The sequence below is a fragment of the Giraffa tippelskirchi genome, chromosome 2 (genome assembly GCF_054371585.1).
Source record: "Giraffa tippelskirchi isolate mGirTip1 chromosome 2, T2T-mGirTip1v1.2.pri, whole genome shotgun sequence".
In the NCBI taxonomy this organism is placed as follows: domain Eukaryota; kingdom Metazoa; phylum Chordata; class Mammalia; order Artiodactyla; family Giraffidae; genus Giraffa; species Giraffa tippelskirchi.
In genome coordinates, this window is record NC_137276.1 from 142,323,261 (window position 1) to 142,338,668 (window position 15,408).

Below are 15,408 nucleotides of genomic sequence, written 5' to 3' on the forward strand. Positions count from 1 at the left end.
CAAATGTATGTATATGCTCCTTTAAAGGAAAAAAAATGTTAGGTTCCCCCCTCCAAAAAACACAGGATGTCTCAGGCACACTGAGGCTTCTTTTGATATCTGTAGTTATTCAGGAAGCAAATAAATTTGCTTTGAAATCACTGGCTGCCCCAAAGTGGCCTTTTAGCTACTCTATGCCACTGGGAAAAGTTCTGTGGGAAAAAGATGGAATACTGAGGAGACAGAAGCACAGATTCAGTCTTTAAAGTAAAACAAAGAAGAAAGATCAGACGATTTTTTCAAGTAGTCACATACTATTCATGTTAATCTACGGTCAGCCTTCTTGTTTCACTACTATAGCAGCCAGTTATCTACATGGGGAGAGGGGAAGGGGGAAAAAAAAAGGTGAGAAGGGATTTCAAAAAAAAAAAAGAAAAAAGAAAATGAGATCCCTGCAATATCACCTCAAGCCACTAGGGGTATCTTTGTACCATTTTTCATCCTGCACTGATTTGGAGTGGAAACCTATATTAGGGGAAAACCAGGGTCCTCGGCATTTTTTTGCTAGCTGTGCACCCAGAATCCAAAAACATTTTAGAAAGAAAGAATCCACAGTTCTTTTGGTCATCTGAACAGGGCTACGAAATCGCTCTACTGGACATCAGCACCAGGGATTCATTTTTGAGGTCAATTTCCAATTGAGATAAATCTATTGGATTAGTAGGATTATCTGATTGCAGCTGAAAGAAGTAACGTTGTTTGATCATTTGTATTTCTTGCCTGATGCTCGGATTTATATGGAGGTGGCTTTGGGTCCCGTGGATTCTGGATCGTGGTTGCAGCTGGAGAGAAAAAAGGATCAATCGGCACGTTTTGGAAGTGTCCGTGGGTGAATAAACAAAAAAAAAAAAAAAAGGAAGGGGGGGGCGCGCAAAACTGGGGTTGCGGCTGCTTAGAGAAGAAAAAAATAAAGGAAGCATTTTGAATTGTCAAACAAGAATTACCGGGTGCTCAAGATTCCAAAATAAGCGTCTAGGAACTGGTAAATACTTTGAGCAATTCAGCTTGAATTTGACGGCGAAGTGTTGTAGAAACTGTCTCCTTGAATTATTGGAAGGGGACTGGGGAAAGATGAGGGGGCTCTCTCTGTGGATTTATGTTACTGAGGGTAAGTTTGGGGTCTTTTATTGGGAGGGGGCTGCCTGGGTCTGTGTGCCGCTGCGCGGAAGGTGCTGCGGACGCGGTGCCTGTGAAATGGGGAGTGAAGTGGGGGGATGTGAACCACCTCGCACATCTCCGGTAGATCGCTGGGGAGCTACCTAGATCGAGCTTAAAAACCGGGCTTTGTGGCGTCGGTGGGAAAGCCCAGCAACCCTGAACTTTGCGTTGAAAATCTCTCACTCGAGAGATCCCTCTTGGATCTAGTGCTTTCTCCTACTGATACTTTAAAGAGAGGAGGCAGCGATGCCTTGGAAAACCTGCATGTGGCGGGGGAAAGCCCAAGTAGAAACCGCTGCTATCTCTTTGGCAGCTGTCTTGGTTTCTAGGGGAATTTTGCAGGGGGGATTGGCCGTTTTCGTATTGTCTCTTTCTCCTTTCCCCTTCTATCCTTCCCCTTCCCGCCTCTCCCTCCTCCCCGCCGGACACTAAAGGGTTACAGGGTCACTGCATCGGATGGAGTCTGTAAGAGTGGGTGACCGGCCACACATGTTGTCTTGTAATTCACTTGTACGACTTTGCATAATACAGTCCGAGGTAACTTTTCTTCGAGTTGAACCAGTCCAGGACGGCGTTGCAGCCTTTCTGCCGAGGGCCCAGGCTGGCAAGTGCGCCAGGCAGCCGGCTGCATTTCCAATGCATGCCTGCCCTGGCTGCCTTGCCACTTACTGGCTTTTCTTTCCAACTGAGCGGTGCGCGCGCGTTTCCAGACGTTTTCTTGCTGCTGAATTCAGAGCTTTTTTTTTTCTTTTTCTTTTAAAATATTATTTCATTGCTCTCAACAAAAGCTCAACTTTATTTACAGAAGGGAAATCAATTTCAGCAGATGTAATTAAAAATAATCACTCCAATGGGTGAATATTAATTGACTAAGGAAACTAAAAGTTGCTTTGGAATCCAGAAAAGCATATTTTTCTGAACCAATTTTGGAGTCCGCGTAGGTTCAGAACAATTATGTAGAGAGAACGGATTTAAAATATGTATGTAGATATGTTAAACAAGTTAAGGCACTCCCCTGCCTTCTTAGGCTCCTTATACCTTCAGAATTTTAGTTGGCTTTTCCTATTTAAGGCCATTTCGTTAAAATTTAAACCTCAGTCATTCAGCTGCATTAGATTAAAATAGAGATAGATAATTGTTAAAACATGAAATACTGTATTTTCTACATGTTATTATTTTAAAGAAGAGCATCAAATATTTTTTCAAGGGTCTCTGTTTATAGACTATGAAATATATGTGGATACCATATACCTTTATGGTTTTAGCATTAAAACCTCTTCATTGTGAACTCACTGAAAGGCACCTCTTCAATGTCATCTAAAGCACTCATCCTCCCAGTACTTCAAGAATTCCAGATACATCAGACATTCTGGTATTAAAAGAGGAGCCTCACCAAACTTTCTTCTTGGATTTGTATGTATATATGTGTTTATTAAGTCTAAATTCTGAAACAAGATCAGTGACATTCCTTTTTCCTTTTTAAGATTAAATAGCAAAAAATGAAACTCTTGTCTCCCAAGGATTCTACAGTAGAAAAGTTACTACTTATTTCTGCAGACTTTTACGTTTTTCTAGAGATTATAAAAATAACAAGAAATAGTTCCTGCAAGTCTGTTAGTTTTAAGAAGATATCTCAGAGACTGGGTTTGCCTTTTTTTTTTTTTTAAACACAGCTCTAAGTCATGTGGTTTATGTGCAGCATGAGCTAGAAGGATGGATATTCTGTGTTTTGGTACATTCTAGCCACTAATATTCGGACATGACTGAGAGACTGAACTGAACTGAACTGAGCCACTAATATTAGTATTCTGTCCACTAATATTAACATCTTTTAAAAAATTTAAGTTAAAACAGCTAGCAAATAACAAAATATAATAGTAAATAAATCATGAAGGCAAATGGGAGATGGATTAGAATTCCTCTTTATAGGCTAGTAGAGAATATAGTGTTGATACTATAAAAGTAGATGGAGAATATGATATGTGAAAAAGGAAGTCCTTGTAAAAGTTAACTTACATCTTTCACAACCACAGACCCTGTGGTCATGGCATGCACAATGGTGCGAAAGCCAGAAGAGATAGCTTAAAGTGCCTTTGTCATGACTGAACAATATTTTCCTCTGGCAAGAATAATCAATACTTGTGGCCCCTCATTCCATTTTCTTTCGGCAGTGAAAATGAAAAGGGGAAAACTCTGACCCACTCTGTGGTTTCTACAGCAGTTCCTACATAAAATTTTGGTGAACTTTGTAGGTGGTAGGTCCACTTTGGAAAGTTAATAGGAATAAAAATAAATAAAACTACACACTCCAAAATAATTTAAAAGCTGTAACCAGTAAATGAAGAGCAACTTACCCAGTTACATAAATGTAACGTAAGTTCTCTATTAATTGAGTGAATTATTCTGAGAACTATTAAAAAACCTGAAGAGTTCACTTAGTTACATTTTGCTCTACTTTATTCAAATAACATTTTTGTTTTTTTCTGGTTTTTTTTTTTTTGGTCATGACTGTTAAAAAGAACATGATGGCCTTGATCATCTGTCCCAATTTTGCTACAGAATACACAAAATGTGGTAGTTTGGGATAAAGAAGTAGAAACTCTCAGTTAGCCCCAAAAGTGGCAAGCATGGTTTCTAATGTGTGTGATGAGAAATAGCTTTGGATTCCCCAAAGCTTATCACCATGGAATAACTCATGTTGCTTCACTGGAGCTTTGCTGCACCCATCCCTAGAACCCTTCCATGTGTTATAGCTGGCCTAACAGTCAGGGGGCGCTAATACATTTGCTGCAGATTTGTGTCATGATTTTGAGATATTTAAATACAGTTATATGTTATTCTACATCAATTGATTTTTTTTGTAAAGGAAATTGCTCCACATTCTTAATTGAAAGCAAAATGAAAAGGACAATCCTTTTTTAATGATTTGGTGAAATTTAACACATGGCATCTCACAATGCAACTCTTCTGTTTCTTTTGCTTTGTTGAGAAATGCTAAAAGCAAAACTTAAAACTTATAGTTAGTTTAAAACTTCAGTTTTTAATATTTCAAATTTGCGAAGCCCAGAAAATCTTTGAAAAATTAACATATAGAAGACTCATGATAAATCTAGGGTGTCCTTTTAAATGCCTTTTGAAAGATAATTTAAAACATTTTGAAGTAGCTAACCTCTTAATCTTGTGGGATAGCAACATTCTCAACTGTTCCTAAGAATAATTTCTTAATACTAACAGGTTTGATTACTTTTCCTTTGTTATTAATGACATCACATTGACAATGTCAACTATCACTCTCTTACTATAGAAGGATATGAATTATTTCTGTCCCCTACCCTCCCAACACCTATATGGTAGCAAACGTGTGAAAGAGAGAGACTGCCAACTCTAAGCTTAACTGAAGTTAAGGAAAACTAATAAATCACTCCAGGCATTTGAAATTATCAGACATTAAACTTTTGGAGGATTTTATATGAATTCTTTTTACAACGGTCAATATAATCTCTTCTGTGCCTGTTTCCGTTGCATGTAAGAGAAATTCTAGTCAATGGCGAAACGCTTTACTGCTGCCATTACTGCAGACTTTATAGATGAGAGATGTGTCAGCATGTTAGCTTTAGCAGTAATGCCTCTTTTGTGTGAAACCTTATGGGCCTTGCAGGCACTCTTTCATCTTGACACTCATAAAACGTTCAATCCCCATATTTATTATTTAATTTTCTTCCTATATATAGCAGCCGAGCATTTCAATATATGAATGTGTAGCCAAAAACTGACAGGCAAGCATGAATAGGACTAATGAGTTTTAATAATACACATATTAGGGACTGCTAAAGAAAGTTTAATTAAGAAAAACAAGTTGAGCATGAAATTCATTTTGGAACAAATGCAAGTTAAGTTATTACTGCAGATGTAAAATCAAAAACCACAGGGATACATGACAAGAAAGAAAGTTCCAGGTTGAGACTAGACCTACTAAACGCAGTTGACATCTCAGGACCTGCCTTTAAGTTGATGCGCTTGGCTCTGCCTTATGAAATCAAAGAATATACACTATTTCAGTTTTCACTTTTCTATAACAATTTTGGTTTAATATGTTAACTATATCCAGGCATGTTCTATACCAGTTCCCTTCAGACACAGTAGCCTTTCAGTAGCCACACAGTAGCCTTTCACTTTTCTGTGGTCAATTTTCCTGATACGATATGTGCCTGCCTAATCTACCAGTCAGAATCCATGCCATCCCTTTGGGTGTGGTGTAGGTGGTGTTTCAGAAAGAGGACTGCTCATATATCAGTTTATCTGCACTTATAGTTCTCTTTAATTTTTGGCATTTAGAAATCAATTTTGGAAATTATTTATCTGTTTGCCCATTTATTTATTTGGTGGTGGCACTTTATATCTGGGCAGAAGTTGGAAAGGAGACGGAATACTGGGCAAATATTTCCTTAGAATGTGGTTTTCTTACATTTCATCTGTATTTAATGTAGCTACTTCTGGAAAGAGGGAAGTGGTCAGGCAATAGCATCAAGTTCTTATATAAGCTCTTCAACAACTGTCTTTTTGGCAACATCTGTTTGATAGGCTAACTTATTCTTCTACACACCTTTGGCATCACCTATGTGTAACAGTAGGTTTTTCCTCTTTGAAATACCCAGTGAATATTGAGTCTTTGAGAAAAAAATAGAGGTTAGTTGTAACATTTCAAAGTGAATTGAAAATCTTCTTGTCTTTTTTTAGATAGTTATGGTGCATACTTTCATATAGAATACTCCACACTTGGAAATTTAACATGCTCACTCATTAAATCAATGAATACTGACTTGATAAAAACTAACTTGGAATTATTGTTAGTATTAGTTTTTCCCATAGGACCACCATTTCCCTTATGACAGAACTGACCAGAAAAACAGTGATTACCACATATCACATTGACAGTTGTCAATATTCACACCTGAAAATCATACTCAGCCATCTAATAGTTAACCATAAGGCTACAAGGAGTAAAGGTTCACTTCAGTAACCATTATGTTTCAAGTTTCAAGTCAGTGCATCTGTCATTTTTAATTTAAATCTATATTACTTAGCTGTCCAAAACTTTACACACATGTGACATTGTTATCTATCCTTTTTCTTATGGGTAAAAAAAAAAAGTCGCTTAGTGTCTTTACCTCTTTAACTGTGCCAAGTATTCTAATGCATATGTTGCTATGAGATTGTTGCCAAAAGTTTCTGTTATTTAAAGCTGTGGTCTTTAGTAATAAATCTGAGGAATTATTTAATATAAGAGTAATACATTTTACCAGAGAAGGCAATGGCACCCCACTCCAGTACTCTTGCCTGGAAAATCCCATGGATGGAGGAGCCTGGTAGGCCACAGTCCATGGGGTCGCTAAGAGTCGGACACGACTGAGTGACTTCACTTTCACTTTTCCCTTTCATGCACTGGAGAAGGAAATGGCACCCCACTCCAGTATTCTTGCCTGGAGAGTCCCAGAGACGGCGGAGCCTGGTGGGCTGCCGTCTATGGGGTCACACAGAGTCGGACACGACTGAAGCAACTTAGCAGCAGCAATACATTTTACATGCTGCAATAATACAGTGGTATAGCTTATATAACCTCTGTAATAGCAGGGAGTATTGTCTGGCTTTTCAAAGCTATGTGTTTCCCCCAACACCCAGAACAGTGCCTGATATATCACTAGCAACTGACAAATATTGCTGAATGACTAAAAAAACCTCATCCTAGTCTTGCATATTAACAACTAAATATGTAACCTCTTGCTTAATACCTGATCTCTTCATTTTTGCTTTTAATTTTTCTTAACCTAAGTCAGTATTACTTTTAATTGATATATATTTTAAAACTATGTGCAAAATTCCCAAAGTAGAAATATATTTAAAAGATTGAATTTTAATTAAAGACAAATAAGAATTGAAACTTTTTAGTGAAATTTTTTTTTTTAATTTTTTTTTTTTTTTTGTAATTTCTTTATTTGGTTGGTTCGAGTCTTAGTTGCAGCACACAGGATCTTCCTTTGTGGCACACAGACTCTAGTTGTGGCATGGGTTTAGTTGTTCCACAGCATGTGGGATCTTAGTTCCCCAGCCAGGGATTGAACCTGTGGACCCCTGCATTGCAAGGCAGATTCTTAACCACTGGACCATCAGAGAAGTCCCAGAGAAATTTTTATGTAGTTTATTTATTGTGGTAAATTATTTTATCAGGTCTCACAAGTATAATAGGATTATTTGAGGTTATAATTTACCAAAATGAATATCAGAGTTATTTTCTGCTGTGTAGAAAATGTGATATCTCAAGAAACTTTGGAAGCACTAATTCAAACACTTAGAACATGGACAGTAAGATCTAAAATATGATCATGTTTGGCATTTTGGTCATTAATTCGTTTTTCAGTTTTTAAAAAAATTATAGTTACAAGTTTCCTATTGTTCAATTTTATTTAAATGATGAACTCACTTAAACTTATGTGTATATTAAATTCTTGTGTATTCATTGATGTTTTGTTACACAAATGGCACATGGATAGAGTGTTGCTTTGAATTTTGTTATTGTTAGTACTAATAGAACTGTAATATGAAAGGAAATAAAAGATGTGAATATCTGAAGAAGATTGCAAGTATAATCATTTGTCACTTTGGGGCAAAGCTTGAGCTCTAAGCCAAATCAGGAGTGACAGAACCCTTATTGTTGTCTGGTACCTGACATGAAAGGAGTTGGTGGTCTCAGTCCAGTTCCTAGCAGACAGTTACTCCTTAAACAATAGTAACTATAGTATTTGCCAATTCCTGCAGAAGCCTGAAACTGAATGGGTATAAAGGTTTAACTAGCCCCTCTCTGCTAATCATCCTGCAAGGGGTCAAGATTGACTCACCCTGGCACAGGGCCACACTGAGAAACTTAGCACTGCCTCTGCCAATGTTGTAGCCATTATCTGGCAGCCTAGGATTTTTAAAGAGGACTTCAGTTAAGCAGGGCACCAGGAGTGGCAGTTCTCCACTCTTCCCAGGCACAACTCACCAGAAACAAGAATAGACTTAAACAGTAACTTGAGAGGGTAGCACTGCTCTTAGGTTGTACTGTCTTCACTATAAAGATACTGGCAGGTATACTTAAGTTGCTTCTGGACACAATGACTTGCAACCCCAAAGTAGCCCTTTTCAGACAAAAGCTTCAGTTTACTATCAAGGGAAGTAATCCACTCTACCTGGCTGTCTCTCCTGAGCTCTTGAGTGATTATGCATTTTCTTCTGGGAGAGTCACATCATCACCAATTGGTTTTAAATATGAGTCCTGTGGTATTTGACGTATACATTAAAACAGTTGCCTGTGCTTTTATTTTTAAACATTCTGTTTTACAGTTGCTGCCCTTCAAATCCTCTTAATGTCCTTGCACATTTGAGAGTTAACCCTCTTCTGTAGATTTTAAAACAGCTATTAATATGTAGAGATTCTGAGAGTAGGTTCAGAGTAAACAGAAAGTTAAACTTATTTTATATAGTCAAATGTTAAATGGATTGTTTCACTTGCATCCCCAAAACAAAATAAAGGAGAAACTCACTAACATTTAGCCATTTGTTGTAATGATGGTCTTAGTAGAAATATTCAGTTGTAGAATGCAGAAGGAAATGCTATCACTTTGATCTCTTTTTCTTTCTGCTGTCAGAAAGCTGTTATGGCATCTTCAGATCTCACTTTTTTGCCAAATGGTAACAAAATTAGTCACCAGTCTATAAGAACATGCCTCCACACCTCTGCATGATGAGGAATTTTCATTGTGCTTCTATTTATCTTCACCTCTTCTCTGTTTTATCTCCTTTTGCTACCAAGTATAATTAAGATAATGCCTTCACAGAGGTCACGTATCACAGTTGAATAAATAAAATCTGAGGATAGGGTTAATGAAAGAAAAATAATATATAGAATGAATCGGTTAGTCATTCAAGAGTTATTTTCTAATAACTTACAATGTAATTAATTGTTCTGGGGATGGTCGCTTTCAAATCAACAGTTCAAAAGCCATAGCCTCTCTTCTCTAACCTGATAGTTATTTTTGTGATTATAATTATTCTCATCATACTTGGGGTAAGATCTTATATCCCGGATTTTTTTGGCTTGATGCCTCACCCTTCTCTGAAGTCACACTTAACCCTTTGTTCACAGACAGGCTCGGGTTTCACAGTGTTTGGGTCTTCTCTTGCCTCTGACAGGATTTGTCCCCTGTCAACTTCCACTCATCTTTCAGAACCCAGTTTACAGATTACTTCTTCAGGACAGTCATCCTTTTTACTCGAGACTCATTAACTCTCCCCTCAGAGAATTATCCTTCTTTGCAAAGCATTTATAACTAAATGGTTACCTGTGTGATTGATTTACACAAAGTTTGTCTTCCCCACTGAACTTTAGTCTCTGTGAGTGTCATCACCGTGACTGTCTCCTCCTTGTTGGCCTTCCCAGTGTTTGGCACTAAATAATGTAATAACAATGAATAGGGAATCTGAGTTTACAAATTACTGTGGTAAAAAGTACTCAAGGTTCCTGAAGGAAAAAGGCAACAAATGCTTTGAGAGTTGCAGAGAGGGAGTGTTACTGTGGCTGGGAGGATCTGAACTGACACTTGAATCTTGTTAATTCAAATGGCCTTGAGGAATCCTAGCTGGAGTCCCTCCAGGCAAAATCTAATGGGAAGAGTATTCCCAAGGAAGGAAGAATCTTGGTAAACAAGTTGGATTGAATTCACTGACCAGGACTCTCAGTGATGTTCTTTGTTTGTTTGTTTTTATTAGAATTGTATTTTCACTAAGATAGTTTGCTACTGGGTATAATATCTGGAATATACTTACAGTTTTTTCCTTGCTATTCTTTACAATATTTTGTTGGTAAATTTTTTTCTCTTATTACTGTCGAATTTTAGTTTGCCTTTTCTCCTACCGTTCTGTTTTCTCTACTGTTTGCTTACATCATTGGAGAAGTTCATTCAGAGTGGAAGTAGCCCAAGGAGAGAGAGAACAAGTCGAACCCTGCTTACATGTTCTGTGAAGGGAAGGGAGAGTGGGCTGTAAACTGAGAACCCACAGAGACCTGCCTGCCCTTCCTCCTGGAAGGAGGGTCTGGACAAAATTGAGGAGGAGGCAGGGTTTATCTTTAAACCCTGTAAATTCATCTGCCTTGTCTCTTTCTATTTGTTGAAACTCCCTACGTTCATAAAACTGTGTTCTTTTTTTTTTAATTGAAAAATGTTTCAGAGGCTTTGTGTTTCTGATCTTCAGTTTAATTATCTGTTACACAGAGATGATAATTCTCTCTAACGTGTGGTAGTTGGTGCCGGCATTGATGAAGTTATTAATTAATTGATGATCATTGCAGAATATACTTGTCAGGACATTTGTTCTCCATAGCTACATGTTGGTATGGCCACAACATGGGCACTTGAATTTCCACATGACTAATCTTGAACTTTGATATTCCCATCTATGTGACTTTTGATTCTAATCCTGTCTTCCTTTTTTCTCCTTGTGCCCTTCTGGTACTGCTTGCTTTCCTCCCTAGATTTAGTTAATCTGTTAAACACTAAAATGACCAATTCTTATAACCTTTGCTCCTTGAAATTCTATCATTCTTACCTTGCTTATCCCCAGTCCTAACTTCTGTCAGTTACTCTTTGCCTCATGTTATGGAACATTGCTGGAAAAACTTTCAATACCATGCCATCTGCTCCAAATTGTACCTGTTGACCTCATATTTCCCTCCTGTTGGTGTCCTGTGTGTTTTGCTTTTCTAAAAACCCTCAAACTGAGCACACAACTTTATTGAGTTAGTCTCATTCAGGAGCAATGCAAAATGTCATGTATCATACACAGGGCATATTCTTTAAGAGGTAGGGAATCTTGTCTCTGTCTCTCTCTCTCTCTCTGTTTTTTTAAGCTCTGTGGTCTTGAGAAAGTTATCTTGCCATATAAAGTCTTATTTTCCTCGTTTCAAATAAGAATAGTTGGATCATAAGTTTGTTGTGAGGACTGAATGTGAAGTGCTTGAGACAGCTTGGCAAGTAGCTGTGATCCCTAATGTTAGCTGGTTTTGATGTCATTTTCACATAAATTTAGATATATTTAACTATACTTCAAAATGACATATAAAGCATGAAAATAAAACTGTTTCTGGTTTCTTCCCCACCAGTTCATTTACTGAGGTAATGGTTTCCACACGTTTGTGGTCATATACTACTCTGTTTTTGATAACCAAATCATAAAAAGTATGAAATATATATTTATGGCTTCCCTGGTGGCTCAGACGGTAAAGAATCGGCCTGTGATGCGGAAGACCTGGGTTCAGTCCCTGGGTTGGGAAGATCCCCTGAAGGAGGAAATGGCAACCCACACTAGTATTCTTGCCTGGAGAATCCCTATGGACAGAGGAGTCTAGCAGTCTATAGTCCATGGGGTTGCAAAGAGTTAGACACGACTGAGAGACTAGGCATGGTACATATATTTATACTCCTCCATAAATATTTCTATTATCAGATTGCAAAACGTACACAAAAATAAACATTAAATAATGAGAAAAAGTCAGGTTTTTTTTTAAATATCTTATAAACTTGATAGCTTCTTTCCATTATTTATTAATATCTAAAGTTGTAGAGATTCTTAAGGCACAGTTCAGAGCTACTAAAATGTATCTGTATTTCCATTTCAAAGTTATCTTCTCCATGTTTTCAAATATTTTTTCTGCTTGTTATTATATATGATTAGGTGGTCATTATTTTCAGTCTTGCAGTATAGCTGAGGAAGAGCTTATGCTAGAACTAGGAGAAGTTTCATTTCTGCTTGTTTCTCATCCTTATTCTATTACTAGTACTTTATTTTAATGTGTATTTATCTTGTGGGGAAAACTTAATTTAGTAGTCAGTTTTGTGAGGTTTATATTAACTACAACATGATGAAAAATGTGTAAATCTGCTTATCCAGTGGTATTCACTCTAATACATCACCAAACATTGAAAAGGAACAGTAACAACAACAAAATGCCACTCCTGGCAAATCCACTACAATATAGAACCATCACCCTCCCAAGAACATCTCAAGTGCTGTATGTATCATACAACCATGTGAAGTCACTGGCATGAAACCATATATACATATTATCAAACTTAGTTTTGTTCTCTTTTTGCTTTATAAAAAATTATAATACACAGAAGTTCAACAATTTACTTCCCTTCTCTCATCTGGTCCTCTTGTGGTGGGGCATAAACCCACTACTTTGGGGATTTCTACTCCACAGTACTGCCAGTTTAATTTTCTTGTGAATATATTTGATAATACTTTTCCCGTCCTAAGACTATTTAATGGCTTTTCATCATCCAGTGAATAAAATCCAAACTCTTTAGCCTCTTAATGAAGAGCTTGCTTGATTTGGCTGTAACCTGCCTTTCCAGCCTCATCCAGTGCTCAACCTCACTTATTCTGTGTTCTGGCCAAACCAAACTGTGCCCTCCTCAAATGTGACTCCTTTTTTTTCCTTTCTGTCATAGGTCAGGCTTCTCAGGGAAAAAAATAAGAGAGACTCTGAGATGAAGATTTGCTTGTTAAAAGTTTATTTGGGCTTGCCATTGAGAAAAACACCTGGGCGTGTGGGGGCGAACCAGGGAATCACCACCAACCTCTCCCTTGGCCCCTTTCCATAGGGAGCTTGGGCCCTGGGATGGCCCCTCTGAGTAGGTCTGCATTGAGAAAGGAAGAGCACACCTTTCTGCACTGGTGTGGACTTCCTGGCTTGGAGTGTGAGCTGCCCTCAGGGAGGTTGAGCGCCACACTATTCACTACATATATTTTCCACTGTTTCTAGAATGTGCCCTCTTCCCAGAATTCCTTCTGTGACCATCAATGTTGGTCTGATTCTTTGAGGCCGAGCTCATACTCCTCTTGATTCATGGACTCTGTCCTCTTCCACTAACTCGAGGTAGACCTGTCTCTTCTTTTAAAGCCTAACATTTTTTTCTTCTGATAGCATACATTTGTTTATTCATTTCATTTTTAATTACTATGTGAATTAATTGCACATTACTTACATTAAGTGGTCAGTTAATGAATGGACTCACAGGACTCAAATAGTTTATACTCATTGGGCAGCTTTATTACAGGCAAATAGAGCAATAGCAGGAGAAGGGTATGTACTGAATGGGGCCTGGAATCTCAGACTCAGACTTCTTTGTTCTCCCACTCCTGGGTCTGATGGGATACCCCTTGTTTCAAGATCTTGAACCACCACAAGTGTGAATGTGAAGCACCTTGGTATAGGAAGCCCACAGTCTGCTAATGGTCAGGTTCTCTTACAGTGAGCTCTTGCCAAAAGTGCATTTCAGTTGCATGGCCAGGCTTGGCCTTTGAAAACTGCCACACTCCACTGAAACCAGGTGTTACTAAATGAAATTTTATGACATTATTATTACTAAATCCAACTCTTAAATCCTATTATTATTACTAAGTGCTGTTACAAGGCTAATATGTTCTGACCGCAAAATAACTTATAGATTCATAGATACAAAACATTATTTTTCTTTAGTTAATACAGTCAGTCTTCATTATTCCTGGATCTGTATTACAGTTTTGCCTGTTCACTAAATTTTTTTTAACCTCAAAGTCAATGCTCATAGTGCTTTTGCAGTCATTCACAGACATGAGCAAAGCAGCAAAAAATGTGAGTCACCCCATGAGCACACTTCCTGCTGAGACTGAGCAAGGTGATGATCTGACTTCTTGCTTCACCTCCCACACAGAGATGAACAGAGCATGGGCACAGTAGAAAGTCCACTGCAGTGCAAGAAGCTCCAGCTCTGGGGTCAGGTAGAGGGGGTTTGAATCCCAACTCTGGCATCTATTAATGAGGTGCATGCATGCTCAGTTGCTTTAGTTGTGTCTGACTCTGTGCAATTCTATGGACGGTAGCCTGTAAGGCTCCTCTATCCCTGGGATTCTCAAGGCAAGAATACTGGAGTGGGTTGCCATGCCCTCCACCAGGGGATCTTCCTGACCCAGGGATCAAACCCACATCTCCTGCATTACAGGGGGATTCTTTGCCCACTGAGCCACCTGGGAAGCCCATTAGTGAAGTGGCTTCAGACAGGTCACTAAACACTTTTGAGTTTTGTTTTCTCTTTTGTAAAATAAAGAAAATAGGATCTACCAGGATGAATTCATTCATAAAAATGTGAAATATGTATATAAGTATATATATGTGTGAAGTGTGAAGTGAAAGTCACTCAGTCATGTCTGACTCTCTGTGACCCCATGGACTACATAGTCCATGGAATTCTCTAGGCCAGAATACTGGAGTTGGTAGCCTTTCCCTTCTCCAGGGGATCTTCCCAACCCAGGGATCGAACCCAGGTCTCCTGCATTACAGGCAGATTCTTTACCAGCTGAGCCACAAGGGAAGCCCAAGAATACTGTAGTGGATAGCCTATCCTTTCTCCAGCGGATCTTCCTGACCCAGGAATCGAACCAGGGTCTCCTGTATCGCAGGCGGATTCTTTACCAACTGAGCTATGAGGGAAGCCCATATATACACGTCTGTATACACACACACACATACACACACACACACACACACACGCATGCATCAAATTCATTTCTCTTGGAGCGATGGATACGTATTTCCCAATTCAGTGTTTGCAGTGACTTTATGGCATAGAACTATGGTGAACAACAACCATAGGTTGTGTAGCATTGGTCAAACTTTAAGCAGCTTTGGTAATAAGTGTGTAGTCAGTGCAGATTATCTGCAACCTATGCCTACACTTGGTAAAGGATTTTCACATAGATTTTATGATGGATATAAAAATAACACAAAATTCTTGTCCTTGAATGAAAAGTTCAGAAGGAGGGGTTGGATTGAACAAATGAAAACAATCAGTGAAAACAAAGTAAGATAGAAAATATATAGGTAATATTAAAAATAAGACAGAATAGGCTATGTGAAGTTTAAAGTTGGAGACACTTTCCTGGGTTCCAACTCCCTGTAATCATATATTCATTGAACACATGTCACATTCCAACCTGCAGTAGAGCCATTTTTAATGTGTCATTTCTTTTCAGTATTGTAAGTACTTGGAAACAATTACTAGGCTGTACTTATCTTTAAATTCTTGTAAGATTTAGCACAACAGCATATGTATAATAGATACCCAGTAAATGTTT

General features: G+C 38.2%; 1 protein-coding gene across 3 annotated transcripts in view; it reads left to right on the top strand.

The window, feature by feature from the left end:
• The window catches only part of NLGN1 (neuroligin 1), a 911,840-nt gene that overhangs the window by 144,357 nt on the left and 752,075 nt on the right, over nucleotides 1-15,408 (top strand). Inside the window, exon 1 of one of the 3 annotated variants that reach the window (XM_081570961.1) lies at nucleotides 489-1,147. The exons of 1 other annotated variant lie outside the window; for it this stretch is intronic. The gene's annotated coding sequence lies outside the window, so the exon portion shown is untranslated. Of the gene's footprint in view, nucleotides 1-488; nucleotides 1,148-15,408 lie in introns of those variants that run through there. One more of the 3 variants, XM_081570962.1, reaches the window with a different exon arrangement.